The sequence below is a fragment of the Notamacropus eugenii genome, chromosome 1 (assembly GCF_028372415.1).
Source record: "Notamacropus eugenii isolate mMacEug1 chromosome 1, mMacEug1.pri_v2, whole genome shotgun sequence".
Classification (NCBI taxonomy): Eukaryota; Metazoa; Chordata; class Mammalia; order Diprotodontia; family Macropodidae; genus Notamacropus; species Notamacropus eugenii.
The window spans coordinates 371183508-371197930 of record NC_092872.1 but is presented as its reverse complement, the minus strand read 5'-3'; the positions used below and the strand labels follow the sequence as shown (position 1 = coordinate 371197930).

The 14423-nt window shown below is 38.2% G+C and overlaps 1 long non-coding RNA gene across 1 annotated transcript in view; it reads right to left on the bottom strand.

The window, feature by feature from the left end:
• Positions 1 to 11445: 11445 nt before the first annotated feature.
• LOC140518454 (uncharacterized) overlaps positions 11446 to 14423 on the bottom strand; it is a 62012-nt gene continuing 59034 nt past the window's right edge. Inside the window, exon 2 of the long non-coding RNA XR_011971928.1 lies at positions 11446 to 11682. This is a non-coding gene — a long non-coding RNA (uncharacterized lncRNA). The remainder of the gene's footprint in view (positions 11683 to 14423) is intronic.

The window sequence follows — 14423 nt, the reverse complement described above, 5'->3', positions numbered from 1 at the left end:
GTTAACATGAATTGTAGAAGATCCAACCAACAGTAAGATAGACTACTTGGAGGTTGTAGTGAGCACAAAGAGGATTTTTTTTTTAAGGGGAGTAAATCAGGGGAAGATATAAAAGGCTGGAAAGTCATGAGTAAACAGAAGACTCTTAAGGCATTTTTTTTTTTGGTGCTATTCAATGCTTGTCATAACCAATGCCTTATCACTCTTTACTTGAAGAAAGTACACATGATTCAGAAAAACGATCAATTTTAATTCTAGAGGACTGATGATGAGTAAATTTTACTCCTCTAAATAGAGACAAAGTGCTAATAATACAGAATAAACTTAAAAGTATGTCCTGTGTCTTTTTTTTCTTAAGAGCCAGCTGTTAAATGTTTACCAGTGCACACCTGGATATGGAGGTGAAATGCAATGTTTGCTCAACTTTACTTAACTGCTACTCTTTGTAAGAGGTAGAATACAACTGAAGAGTGAAGGGCTTGGGGATACTACATACTGACAATGACTAAGAAAACCAAAAACATGAGTAAAACAAGCAAAAAAGTATTTATGATGTATAGGCATATAATTTCTGAGTACTCTATAAGCCTTCAGCACTTTTAATTTCTTCATCCAAACTATATATTTCAACATATTTTTTTCACCAGGATTAATAGGGGTTGGGAAAGTTTTGGGAAGGAAGGTGGGATTTTAGCTGGGACTTGAAGGGAGCCTGGAAGCTGGGAGATAGAAAGATAGAGATGAGGAGGTAGAATCTTCCAGAAATGTGGGAGAGTCAGAGAAAAATGACCAGAGCTGAGAGATGTCTTGTTTGAGAAAAAAGGAAGACATATTACTGGGTCAAAGAGTAAAAGGAAAGGTGTAAATTATAAGATGGCTGGAAAATAGGGACGGGGGCAAGGTTATAAAAGGTTTTGAACATTAAAGGAGTGAAAAGGCCCTAAGAATATCACTTGTATAGGGGATGAACTTCAACAAGAGAGAGAATGAACTCATGGAGACCAGGTATGTAGGAATCTATTGCTATAGTCCAAGAAAGAGCAGATGAGGGCTTAGAGTCAGGGGTGGGGAACCTGCAGCCTCGAGGGCACATGAGGCCCTCTAGGTACTCAGGTGTGGCCCTTTGACTGAATCTAGACTTCACAGAACAAATCCCCTTAATAAAAGGATTTGTTCTGTAAGACTTGAACTCGGTCAAAAGGCTGTACTCAAGGACCTATTGTAGTGTGCATAGAGAAAAGGGATGGCTACATGATTAAACTGAATGAATAAGATTTAGCAAATGATTGGATATGCAGAATTCATGACAGTAAAAAGTAGAGGATGATATGGATATTATGAACCAGGGTTATTGGAAAGATGGTGGCATACAGAACAGAAAAAGGGAAGTTGGCAAGAAGGTTGGATTTAGAAAGAAAGATAAATGAGTTTTGTTCTAGACATATGATCATTTATGAGTGTGTTCAAAATACTCTCACTTTATTTAATCTTGAAAGGATGAAATGTTTACTTCATATGTAGCAACTCTTCCAGAAGTCAGCAAGAATTGGAGGTCCTGCAGTTAGACAGAACGCAGGCACTGAAATCCACTCCACCCCCAGGATGACTTTGAACTTTAGAGAACGAGACCATGTGTAGAGAAGAGCAAAGCAATCACACAGAGAGAAAAGGAGGGGGAAGGTAAGATCCAGGGCTGCTTTTCCTGCCAAGTTGACTGAAAAAGGGGATACGGTTCAGGTTTCTATACTTTGCAACAGAAATTGGAGGACAGGACACGATTGGATGTTAAAGCAAAGGACAATGATTGAAGAAGGGCAAAGCAGATCTGAACCAGAGATTTCTATAGTCAACTGTGGAGAGAAAACGAGTGCCTACAGGTGAGGGACCATGTTTCAGTCCACCATGCTGTTTATTCACTTTTTTGAGCCAGAGGAGAGAAATCCTTAGGGGCAGCTAGGTGGCAAAGTGGATAGAATGCAGGGGGTAGAGTCAGGAAAACCTGAGAGACACTTAGCTATGTGACCCTGAGCAAGTCACTTTACTTCTGTTTGCCTCATTTTTTCTTATCTGTGAAATGGAGATAATGATAGTGCCTGCCTCCCAGGGTTATTGTGAGGGTAAAATGAGATAATAAATGTAAAGCACTTAGCACAGCACTTGGAACGTAGTAAGCTCTATATAAATGTGAGTTATTATTATTACAACATATATAAAGACCTTTGCGAACCTTAGAGTGCTACATAAAATCTTTAGCTCTACCACCCCTGGTTAGCTACTGTCATCATCATTACTATCATATCTAACCAGAGGAATATTGCAATGAAAAGAGCACTGCATCTAAAATCATGGACCTAGGTCCAATCTTGGCTTTGCCATTTATATGTGTGGTCTGAGGGCTTGTCATTGTCTCTCAGTTTCTTTTTATCTGTTAAATTAGTGGGTTAGACTAACTGCTTTATAAGCAGTGGCTTGCTGGAACCAAATCAAACCTTCTTTCTCTGTCTCTCTCTCTCTCTGTCTCTCTCTCTCTCTCTCTCTCTCTCTCTCTCTCTCTCTCTCTCTCTCTCCCTCTGTATATATGTGTATATATACACACATGTGTGTATATACATATATGCGTATGTGTATATATATGTGTGTGTGTGTATGATATATAGAGATATATAAATAATATATGTGTATGTATGTATGTATATATATGTGTGTGTATATATATTATATACATATCAGTTCAAAGTCTGTTAAATTTTCAGTGGGAACATTTATACTTGGAAATCAGAAAACACTACAAACTGAGGCTTGATTTGTTGATTGTCTAGACTAAATAAAGAGGTTGAAGAAAACGTTAATAATGCAGATTAAACTGGAAAGTATGTCTTTTTTTCAGAGAGCCCATTGCTAAACATTTACTAACACACTGCTGTCTGTAAGTTCTCTTCCAACTCTAAATCTATGATACTATTATCTTTTTAATAATATTTTATTTTTCTCAATTAAATGTAAAGACAATTTTTAACATTCTTTTTAAAATTTTGAGTTCTAAATTTTCTTTCTCCCTCCCTCACCTTCCTGCTCCCTGAGACAGTAAACAATTTGATATAGATTATATATGTACAATATGATCCTGTTATCCTAAAGAAAAAAAGCATTTCAAATATATTTACCATTCAGAAATTATATGAAATTCTTTTACTATGAGGAAGATTACTGAATATACATGAGTCTGTGAAGCTTGTACAGTTCTGTAAATATTTCTTTAGCTCTACCACCCCTGCCAGCTGTTGGATTTGGATGCAGCATTTTCTTGTGACCAGTTTGGTGCTGCAGTTCAGCCAGAAAACAGGGATCTGGAGCCACTTTATTCAACACACCCAGGAAATCAATAGGAAACCAGCTTAAGAAAAAAACATGCAGAACTGATCCTTTATTTGAAATGATTTAAAATAGGTTGTCAACTCAGGCAAAGTACAGTAAAGAGTAGATAATTTCAGTCAAGCAGTTGGTTTTGAGAGAGAAAATAACTGACATTTCTTTCTTAAATTAAAATATTGCTTGTTTTTTTAATAGCATCTTTGTTTCTCAACATATTCCTTCCTTTTTCCCTCCCACAATGTCATCTTTTATAAGAAAAAAGAGAGAAGAAAAATAACTGAGATTTCTATTTCACATTAAAGATTGTGAGTATGTTATGTACATTATCTCCCTTCAGCCTCATGATAATTAGTAAATACTGAAAGCATGATTATCTCTATTTTATAGATGAGGAAACTGAGGCAAACAGGGTTAAGTAACTTGCCCAGGGTCACATAGCTAGCAAGTATCTGAGGTTGGATTTGATCTCAGGTCTTCCTGACCCCAGGCCCGGCACTCTATCCACTACATCACTTTGTTGCTGCCCATGCATGTCAGACTATTAGCTACTTCACTTCCATCTTTGAATCCCCAGCACTTAGAACCATACTTGGTATATAGTAAGAGCTTCATTCAAACCATTCATCCACTATGCAGATTGTCTGGATACACTGATCATCAGCCTTTTACATACTTTTACCTAAAAGGACAGTTATAAATCCTGAATTTCTCAAGGAAAGAAACTGTCTCCTTTTTGTTTTTGTGTCTCTAATATTTATCACAGTGCCTTGCCAGGTATGTAAGAGTCACCTGATAACTATTTATTAAACTGCACCTCTCTGTGCTTCGATTTCTTTATTTGTAATCAATCAGTCCACAAGCATTTATTAAACACCTGCTGCATGTCAGGCACTACTCTAGGCATTAGGAACATGGGCAAAAGTGAAATAGTCCTTGAGGAGCTTAAACCTGGGCAGACAAGACAACATATACATATATATGTATATAAAAATATGTACAAAGTGATAGGGGAGGGGAGCACTAGCAGCTGATGTCATGTAGGTGGTAGTACTTGAACTGAGCCTTGAATGATACCGGAATTTGGAGAGATGAAGATAAGGAGGCAGTGCATTCCAGGCTATGGCAAGGGGATTCATTATGAAGACCTGAACATGTAAGGTAGAATGCCATAAATGGTGAAAAGCAGAAAGGTCAGTTTGCCTAAACTGAAGTATGCATGAAGAAGAGTGATGCCCTATGAGCCTCCAAAGGTTAGTTGGGGTCAGGATATGAATGTCAACAGAAGAGCTTATATTTGATTGTAGAGGCAATAAAAAGTCACTGGAGTTTACTGAGTAGGAGAGTGAAATGATCAGATTTGCACTTTGGGAAAATCTGTTTGATAGCTGGGTTGAGCTAGATTGAGGGGACAAGAGATGTGAGTCAGGCAGACCAATTCAAAAGCTATGTAATAATTCAAGTAATTGGTGATAAAGGCAAACCAGTGGCTCTTTGTGGAGTGAAGAAGAAGAATCAGAGGTAGAGATAACAAGATTTGTTAAGTGGTTGGATGAGTGAGTTACAAGACGAGATTCACAGTTGATGTAATTTGTTAACTGAATGACTGGAAGGATAGCAGTGACTGTCAGAAGAATAGGGACACTCAGATAAGGGGTAGGGTGAGGTGTGGGGGAGGAACTGTATGAGGGGAAGGATAATGAGCTTAGTTTTAGACCTACTGATATCGGAGATGTCTTGGTAACTTCCAGTTAAAAATTCTTAATAGTGATGTGAAAGCTCAGGAGAGAGACTAGGTTTTGAAATAGAAATCTGAAAGTCATCAACATGGAGATCATAATGAAACCCAAGGGAGCTGATGAAGTCACTAAGAAGGAATGTAGAGAGAGAAAAAAATTCAAGGGCCCAGAATAGAGTGCTGGGATATGCCCATAGATAGGGGATCACATCCAGCTATGAATCTCTGTCTCTGTGACCCTGTGAATTGTATTTAACTGATTTAATTATTGATTAGGCACGATAATAAATAATATGGAATGCCCATGACATTTCCATTTTTTCATAGCTGTCCCCGTGCCTAGAATGTATTTCATTGTCACATCTGCCTTCTAGAATCCTAAATCTTCAAAATTCAAGCACCACCTCCTACAAGAAATCTTTCCTGCTATCTCCCCCCACAAACATATGCAGCTACAAATACTTTCTCCTTTACTTTTTGTACATGATATATATGCACTATCTCCCTTGGAAAAATATAAGCTTCTTGAAGTCAAGGATTATTTCCTTCCCATCTTTGTATCCCTAGGAGCTAACAAGTGCTTGATACATAGTAGGTGCTTAATGCTTTTAAATTGATTTTTTAATCTTTCATTCTAAAGAGAAGGGAAATGGAAGGGAGTCTTTCACTCCTTACAATATCTGAAAATGTACATTTTGAACATCAGAGAGCTGTCCCTTACATCTAACATATACCCTCTAAGGAGAGCAGCCTTCTCTTTCTAAAAACAAATGTGTTCTCCTGAGTCTCCCTCAGCTTTGACAATAGGATGTGGATTAATTAGTTTTTCCTTCATAGATCACCAGCCTCAAGAGGATGGAAGAAGGGTCAGATTTGTTTACTTTGGATCTCTTAGAAATGCTGTTACCAGCACGTTGGATTTCCTGTAACTGGAAAAGTGTGATGTCATGGTATAGAATCAGTATGGAAAAGAGGTTGGGTCTCTACAACATATAAAAAGTTTTCAGTCCTGTTAGACCCCAGACATGTTCTCAGCACTTTCCACTGTGGGTCTTTGGCATACTTCCCCTACCCCTCCCACCTACTCATCCAACACCCTCTCAAGAAGACTGTTTTTTCAGAACTTTGTGACTTAAAGTTCTGTCAGTTTTAACCTATTTCCGAGGACTGGATGCTATTGAATAATGCAGAATTCCTCATCTAACCAGGAATCTTTCCTTAATCAGAGATTTAGTTTGTCAATCAACAGATGTTTATTAAGCGCCTATTCTGTGACAGGAATTGAGTCAAGCCCATGAAGACACGAAGACCAAAAAAAAAATCCCTTCTCACAAAGAGCTCGCAATCTAATGTGAATTTGCTCCAAGTTTCTTGCTTGGAGGTAGTCTGCAGAAATCTAAGACCAGAGGATTAATATATAACTTCTGTAATTTCTCTGAGCTGACACATAAGCAAGAGTCAACTATGGAAAAGTGTGTGTGTATGTGTGTGTGTGTACATGTGCATGTGTGTGTGTGTATTGGGGATAACTTTTGACCTTTGACTTCAGAGATCTAAAAGTTGGAAGAAATCTTAGAGAGCTAGATTCAGAGCTAGGAAGATCTGGGTTCAGTCCTATCTTTGACACATGCCAACTCTGTGACAAGTCATTTAATTTCTCAGCATCCCCCCAGCTACTCAACTCAGTGGCAGAGCAGGTGCTGACCTGCATTGGTAGCATGGGTTTCCATATCAGGAATTCTCTATAACAACAGTTGGGGGGAGGGAGTCATTATTATTTCCCCACTTCCTTTAACCTAGGCTAACAGAAAGAAAATCTTGACATTGCCTGCACTCTTCTTTCCCAATTAATTATTTGTTTATCTCTCTTACCATTCGAAATTTGAGACATTTCTCAAACAGCTCAAGAAAGAAGCCTATCTCCACAACTGCATTATGAAATATTGAGTATGTCAGCATTGTGTGTTTGTCCTTCATTGCTGAAGACCATGCCATCAGAAAAATAATGACATGACTTGCACTTGACTTTGTTTTGAGTGAGGGAGGGCTGTGCAGGCCACCAGCCTCACTTCTCCTCCAGAGCCATCTGAATCCAGTGACCAGATATTCATCAGGATGACTGGAGATGACCCAGGATGAGGCAGTTGGGGTCAAGTGACTTGCCCAAGGTCACACAACTAGTGAGTGTCAAGTGTCTGAGGTGAGATTTCAACTCAGGTCTTCTTGACTCCTGCACTGGTGCTCTATGCACTGCACCACCTAGCTGTCCCAGTTAGAAGGAGTATAGATAGACAGAAGATGTGGACAGGAGTTGAATATGATGGGATGATTATCTAAAAAATAAAACTAAGGGCTGAGAAAGAGAAATGCACTGGAAGAAGGGGAAAGGGAGAGACAGAATGAGATACAATCTGTCGCATAAAAGAGGCAAGAAACAGTATAGAGGAAGATCAGGGAAGTGAGGGGAAGAAGACTTGAACCTTACATGCATTGGAATTGGCTCAAAGAGGGAATAACATAGATACTCAGTTAGGTATAGAAATCTATTTTCCTCTACAGGAGACTAGGAAGAGAAGGAGGAAGATATGTACTGAGCATCCTTCGAAACCCTCTTAATGTGGACACAGTCTAAGAATATGGTTTCTCTGTGAGTGAGTGTGTGTGTGTGTGTGTGTGTGTGTGTGTGTGTGTGTGTGTGCATATTGTTTTTTTCCTTTTGGCTCTCCTGCTCAACCATAATGGTTGGTGTTTTCAAAAACGTAGCCTTGTCTCTATGAACATGAATATTCCAGAATGGACAACACTTTAGAGAGCAGTTCAGTTCAAGGGGGTTTAATTGTTTGTGAGAACAATCTGTGCTCTGGAAACAAACAGGTTTCATAATCACCATCTGGGAAAAGATAACTGAATAAATATACCTGTCCCCATTCCCCAGCTAAGCTCAGACAAGAAGAAGTCACTAGCATGAGCAATTCAGTGACCTGGCCTTCAGAAGGTTGCTTCTTGCCCAAGCTGTTACCATAACCGTGCTGGTATGGTCTTTGTATTTCAGCAGCATACTTACATTCCAATGGCAATACGTTTGTTTATTTATAGCCTTTGTTAAGGGCATGTAGTGTGCCAAACATTATACTGCGTGCTTTACAGAGAGGTCAGTGGTTATTGAGTGCCCCCTATTCATAGAACTGTGTTGTTTGGAAGTAGCATGATATGATGGAGAAAACCATATAATTCAGGCCTGAATTCTAGTTCTACAAATTACTTCTTGTGTGACCCTACATTAATCATTTAATCCCTTTGAATATCTTGATACAGTGGTAACAGAATCGGATTTGGAGTCTGATGACCTGAGTTCAAATTCCAACTCAGCCTCCTTACCACTTATATTACCTTAGACAGGGTGGGGAGCTAGGTGGTACAGTAGATGGAATACTGGGCCTGAAGTCAGGAAGACTCATCTTCCTGAGTTCAAATCTAGCCTCAGACCTGGGTATTTTGGGGTTCATTTTTTTAGGCTTATGATTGTAATATGTGACCAAAATGAAGCAAAATGAAGATAACTGGTCCATTTAGGGTTGGAAGTCAGCTTGTTTGTCCATACTTGTCACCCAGATAGTGTCTGAGGGCAAATTTGAACTGAGATCTTTCAGTCTCCAGAACCAGTGCTCTATCCACTGTATCACCTAGTTTCTCCCTAGAACAGTCATGAGACCTCACCTTTAAGAGCAGTAGTTACCATGGTAAAATGTGAAATGTTCAAAACCCAGCCTCATAGGATCTGCTTAGACCAAACTGGAGCTCTCTATATGACCTTTTCAGCTTGTGATTTTTCCCTTTGGTGTTTGCACAAGGTCCAAAAAAGTACTGTGCTCTGTCAGGACCAAATTTCAGGCAATTCAGGTAACTTACTACAGACGAATGAGACCACAGCTGTGGCTCCTGTGGCTCTTCTGGTGTTCTCAGTAATTTGTGGCAAGTCTAAAATGTAGAATAATCTTACCTCTGATTTTACTTAAAGCAGGAAAGCAACTTTGGAGAAGTCTGCTTCAGCTTTTGTTTGCATAATTAAATTTAGGACAAGGCAGCCATATTCCTCTGCCAGAAGGTGATTCAAATAAACATTTTACTCTGTTTTCAGGAGGAAAATGGCAGGAAACTATATTGCCAGGGATTAATTTAAGACATCAAGGCAGCAAGACGGCAAGGTAGAGAAAGTGCTAACCCTGGAGTTAAGAAGACCTGAGTTCAAATCCTTCCTCAGATGCTTACTAGTTACATGACTGTGATTTCCTTAGCCACAGTTACCTCATGCATAAAATGTGGATAATAGTAGTATCTACCTTTCAGGATTGTTGTTAGGATAAAATGAGATAACTTTCATAACATGCTCATAAACCTTGAAGTATTATATCAGTACTAGTTACTATTATTTTTATCAGTAATAATATTATGAAAGTTTCAGGATATGTTCTGTGGTTAGTAAAAATTCACTCAAATGTCCTAAACCATCTTTAGCTCCAGAATACCAGTTGGAGATCATAGTAATATTGACCTCTGGATCATCAAGAAAAACATTACCTACTCATTTAGTTGTTTGATGTGGTAAGGCAATGTGATATAATTAGTAGCATTTTCATAATAAAGAACATGGAAGTAGCTGAAGTTTGAAGGCATTAAGGAATACGTTTCAAGATGTAACTGAGACAGTAGTATGCTAAAGGAATGGGGGAGGGGAAAAATACTAACCTCTAACTACTATGGTTATCTCTTCTGCATCACAACATTCACCACCATGGGTTTTGACATATGGTGGGTCAGCATAAGAAATTATGAGTTAGGAAATTAGGAGTTTTGTGGAAGCAGCAGATGACTTATGAAGGCCAGCAGCTGACACACAAAAAGTTTAGAAACTCAGAAATACATAAAACATATGTATAGCATTGTATAATATCAATATATTTTCTCTTTCAATACCATAAGAATTCAGACTTCTTCTCTGGTATGAAGGGAAGGCCAAAAATTATGTTGATTTTCCAGATCATAGGGGCACCCCATTCTGCCCCTAAATCCATGATGTGAAAGGGATATGTGTATTATATAAAGGTGGCTAACAGGAAGACATCAGTAACTACCTGTCCGTATCTACTTTCTTATTTCTATAAAATATTTATGAGAAAGGCCAATGCAAGCAAGCTTTTATATATGATTTTACACAGCAGACCACATCTTCTGAAAGGAATAGAACAGCAGTTCCTTACCTTTTCTATATCATGGAATCCATTTCAAAGACTCCCAAAACCTGTGGTTTTCTTCCCAAAATAATGTTTTAAAATGTATAAAACAAAATACATAAGATTACAAAGAAAATCAGCTATACTGAAATATGGTTATAAAAATATTTTAGGAAATAAGGTTAAGAACCCCTGATATGGAGGACGCTTATTTTTACTATATTCATTGTTTAGTGATTACCAAAAATTTTTTAAACCAAAACATCATTTTAACACTAACATTTTGCTGATGCTATGTGGCTGTGAATCTCACATTACAATCTCTCAAAAATCTAAGCTGTGAAAGATTCAAGATGGATACAAATACATCACATTACATCTCTAGTCTAAACATAGGAAAAATTGCTGGATCCAGGGAACTGGGGGCTCTAGGCCTTCTCCCTCTTTACTATGAGCAGCTGGGTGGCACAATGGATTGAGCACTGGGTCTGGAGTCAGAAAGACCTGAGTTCAAATTCAGCTTCAGAAATTTACTAACTATGTGGCTCTGGGCAAGTCAATTAATGTTTGCCTCAGTTTCTACATGTACAAAATGAGGATAATAATAGCACTCTATCTTCCAGGACTGATGGGATGATCTAATGAGATAATAATTGTAAAGTGCTTAGCACAGTGTCTAACACATAGCAAATTCTATATAAATGTAAGTTATTATTATTAAAAGGTCCCTCTTAGCTCTATTCTAATGCATATGGATCAGGTTTAGTCCTGACAGAGTCTGACCACTGAAAAGAAGGGTTTTTTGTTTCTCTCTTTTTTCTCATGCTCTGGCTCTTTACACTCTACTCTGGAATCCTAGGGGAAAATTATTTAGAATTTAGCTTTGGGCTTATGTCAAGGGTATCCCTAAAGTGGGGAGTAGAAAGGTACAATACAATGTAGGTCCAGAATAAGATAATGACTTATTTCCTCTACACAGAAGAAATGATTAATGTACATAAAACCCACAAGCTTACATTGCCAGAAAACCTTAAACAAGAACTTAAAACTACCATCATCTTCTTCTGGAAGGTTGATAGTTAAAATAAGATATAATCCAATTTTGCAGGCAGTTGAATAAGCATTTTACCTTGGCTATGCGCTATCTAAACAATATCTTCTAGCAAACCAGATCAGAGCTTGCTTGGGCTTATTTTCACCTCCAAGAAATGCTGGAGTGCCACAGTGGGGCACATGCTTTAGTGGAGTCAACACAGACAGAGGACCCAAGGTCTCCCCACTTTCACACTCAGAAGATTGCCTCTGGTGCTAGATGTGTCCATTTTGGGATTGCTGGTAATTCACCTATGGTCAAGACAGAAACACAAATGAAAAAAAGAAGACAAGAACCTAAGGTTCAGGCTTGTTGTACCTACTAGCCACAAATTTGTTTTAGATACCACATGCCCACAACCACTATGTTGCCAGGATTGGGGGAAAATGTATGGCTTTACTTATACCGTCATAGAAAATCTAGTGAGGAAGAATGACTTAGCATGCAGGAGTTAAAGGAAGAAAATGAACCAGAAAGTCTTTTTTTAAAAAAACCTACTCAGTCTTCCACCCCACTGCTGCTGCTGTAAGACAAGAGAAGGACCAATGAACCACACTGGATTTGCTGCCTCATGACAAAGCACCAAGACTTTCAACACTGAGCAACATATGTGTCCAGAAACTGTCTGGGGAAATTAAAGCCATCTCCATGCATGCTGAATGGAGTTAATCCCTGGCTACACTAGTATTTCCAGTGACGACCTAGGAAGCATGAGGAATATACACAGGAAATTTATGACTGAGAAAAGGATATACAATGGGCATGTAGCAAAGGTGAGGGGAATAGACAGACATCCTGAGTCCTACCCTTACATCCACAAAATATAAAGAGACCAAGGGAGAGACCTCCAACTTGTTATTAAAGGCACTAACCTCCCAGACAAGAGCACCACTAACCACTCCTGAGTGAGCAGGGCAAAAGGAAGGCAACCTCATTTGTGGTGAGGGGTGTGGAAGACATTGACTTTCAGGGGTTTGGAAGTGGAAAGAGCAAAAGGAGACAGAGATCCTGAGATACCACAAGGTTGCTTCTAGGAGCATGTCCATCCTACTGGCCTCCAAAAGCAACATGCCATTTGGTAGATTCTGATTTTAACTAAAAAGTTTTGATAACTATGTGCTAAGGTCACATTTGTTTCTTCACACTTCACATACAAAAAAAAAAATGATTACTGGTTAGAGGAAGTGAAGAGTAGGAGCCTTCTGAGCCAACGAATAGATGATTTTGGATGAGGGGCTGAAAGAGAACCTGAAATTGATATCCTTCTCCCAAATCCCCACAGAATCATGTTAGATCTGGAAGGGACTTAAAGATCATCTATCATTGCCTTCACTTTCTTCTTTTTAATTTTTTAATTTATGGAATAAAACAAGCATTTCCATAACACAGTAGAATATTTTTAAAGATGATTGCACATGAAACTGCAAATCTATTACATACAATTTGCTATTCCTTTCAAATACATAAAAATCATGTAAATTTCTCTTTTTTTACTTTTTCTTCCCTTCCTCCTCCGCACCCTAGAGATGGCTCTCATTAAATGTGTGTGTGTGTGTGTGTGTGTGTGCATGCACACGCACACAAAGGGCAAGTGTATGTATGTGTGTAAAATTATTCTATACATACTTCTATTTATCAGCTCTTTTTCTGAATGCACATTTCTTCCTTAATACGTCCTTTGTAGTTAATTTGGGTATTTCATTTCCAGAGAAGGATTCTGTGAAGGGAGAATGCCTTCTACTAAAATGAAGGCTAAGCCAAACAGAGACAAAATCACACAGATTCACTCATGCTGTTAGAACTAGAGGGAAACTGAGACATCATCTTATCCAATCACATTTTACACAATGGGTAAACAGAGTTAGTATCACAGCAAGAATTATGTCCAGAATCTCCAGAATCCTAGTCAAGGCATTCTTTCAGCCAGATTGTTGAAATGTGTCTTCCCTCACCCCACCAGCAGTGTTTTGTTAAAAACTTTTGACACACTTTTAGATTTAATGTGGTTTATTAGCCTATTTTCCATCACTTCTTTAAGTCTAGACAATCAAAAAACCAATGACTTCATCCCTGATTTGTAGCATGAAACTATTTCAAAGATGTAAAAGTGCACACTAAGAATATAACAATCAGCTCTTGTGATGCTGGATCAAGGACACCTCTGGATCCAGCCTTTCTATAATGGGATCTTGTGACTCAGGACAAGCAGCTGAGCAGGGCACTTAACATCTCCCAGCCTCAGTTTCATCAACTGGAAAATGGGGATAATAACAGCACCTATCTCACAAGATTTCTTTGAGAATCAAATAAAATAATATTTAGAAAACTCTTTGCAAATCTGAAAATGCTTAGTACGTGCTAGCTATATCATTCACTGAGATTTCAAGTGACAACATAAATGGGTAAATTTCACCATTTATGACAATGGATATGAACCCATATTTCAAATAATCCTCCAAATTTCCAATTTGTGCCTGACATCATCAGATCTGATTGCTTGATCATTGTTTTTTACCTCACACTGTGACTGACAAAGAGCTTCTGCCTGGAGGAAATGTCAGTCCTGTTGTTTTCTTGTTGTTTGCCTGTGTTTGCATTATTAGTATCTTCAATCCAGTTTCCTTATAAGAATTTTTGTCAACACCACTCCATTTTGTGAAGGTTATTTTCTTAAAACAAGAACACATCATCCATAAATCTAATTAATTATTATAAGACACACTTAATAGCTGTGTGACCCTGGGTAAGTCACTTAACTCTGTTTGCTTCAGTTTCCTCATCTGTCAAATAAGTTAAAGAAGGAAATGGCAAACCTCTCCAGCATCTTTGCCAAGAGAATTCTCCAATGGGGTTACAAAGAGTTGGACATGACTGAAAACAACTGAAAAAAAACAATAAAAATAATCACAAAATGATAGTAATTATGTAGTACCTACTACCTCAAACTGTGCTAAGCACTTTACAATTATTACCTGTGCTAAGCACTTTACAA